Source organism: Vombatus ursinus, unplaced genomic scaffold (genome assembly GCF_900497805.2).
Source record: "Vombatus ursinus unplaced genomic scaffold, bare-nosed wombat genome assembly UNPS02014775.1, whole genome shotgun sequence".
Classification (NCBI taxonomy): domain Eukaryota; kingdom Metazoa; phylum Chordata; class Mammalia; order Diprotodontia; family Vombatidae; genus Vombatus; species Vombatus ursinus.
In genome coordinates, this window is record NW_020954553.1 from 18,437,555 (window position 1) to 18,438,998 (window position 1,444).

Genomic DNA, 1,444 nt, shown 5'->3' on the forward strand with positions numbered 1-1,444 from the left:
AACATATTATTTATCATAATTATAGACAGGTAAACAATTTATGAATAATCAAGAGATAGAGAGTAGAGTTAGGTATAAAATGAATCATTTTGATTATATTAAGTTAAAAAGTTTTTGTACAAATAAAATAAATGTAGTCAAGATCAGAAGGAAAGCAGAAAATTGGGAAAAAAAATTTATAGACAGTTTATCAGATAAAGGTCTCATATCTAAAATATATAAAGAACTTTGAAAATTCTATAAGAATACAAGTCATTCCCCAGTTGATAAATGGTCAAAGGATACAAACAGGCAGTTTTCTGATGAAGAAATCAAAACAATTTATAGTTATATGAAAAATGCTCTAAATCATTATTGATTGAGAAATGCAAATTAAAACAACCTTGAAATATCATTTTACACCTACCAGACTGGCCAAAATGATAGAAGGGGAGAGTGATGAGTGTTGGAGGGTATGTGGAAGGATTGGGACACTTTGGGGAGAGTTCTGGAATTATGCCCCAAAAGTTATTAAGCTATCTATAACCACTGCTTGGTCTATTTCTGATGATTGGGGAAAAAGGAAAAGAACCTATATGTTCTAAAGTATTTATAGCAACTTTTTTGTGGGGACAAAGAACTGGAAATTGCAGGGATGCCCATCAACTGGAGAATGGCTGAACAAATTGTGGCATATGATTGTGATGGCATACTACTGTGTTATAAGAAATGATGAGCTCAGTGATTTTAGAAAAATACATGGAAAAACTCACATGAAATAACGAAGAGTGAAATGAGTATAACCAAGAGAACACTGTATATAGTAACAGCAGTATTGTTTTAAGAATGTCTTTGGTAAAAAACAAAACAAAACAAAAAGAAAGGTCTTTGAATGAATAAGTTATTTTGACTATTATTAATACCCAAATTAACTATAAAGGGCATATGAAGAAAGTTGCTATCTGTATCAAGAGAAAGAACTGATAAATAGAACTATGTATAGAATAATTTTACACACATACATATACATACACATACATGCACATACATATATACATATATATACCTGTTTGTGTTTAATGGTAGCCATCTCTAGAGTGGGGGGAAGGGAGGGAAGGAAGGAAGAAAAAAAGAAATTTACATGATAGTTTTGTTGTATATTTGAAAGGGAATAGCAAGTTGTGCGTAGTAAATTTGCAGTTTCATGTGAATTCATATTTTTATTGTACTGTTATGTAAATGCTTGTTTTATTCCATAAATTAAAAATAAAATAAAAAGGAAAGCTAAACAGTACTTTCTGTTTGGTTCTGGAGGTAATGGAAGTTAACGGAGTTTAGTGAGTGGGGGGGGTGACATGATCAGATCTGCACTTTAAAAAAATGATTTTAGTGGCTAAAAGGAGGATGCATTAAAAAGTGGGGAGAGAGTTGAGGCAGGCAGATCCACCTTCAGACTATTGCAATA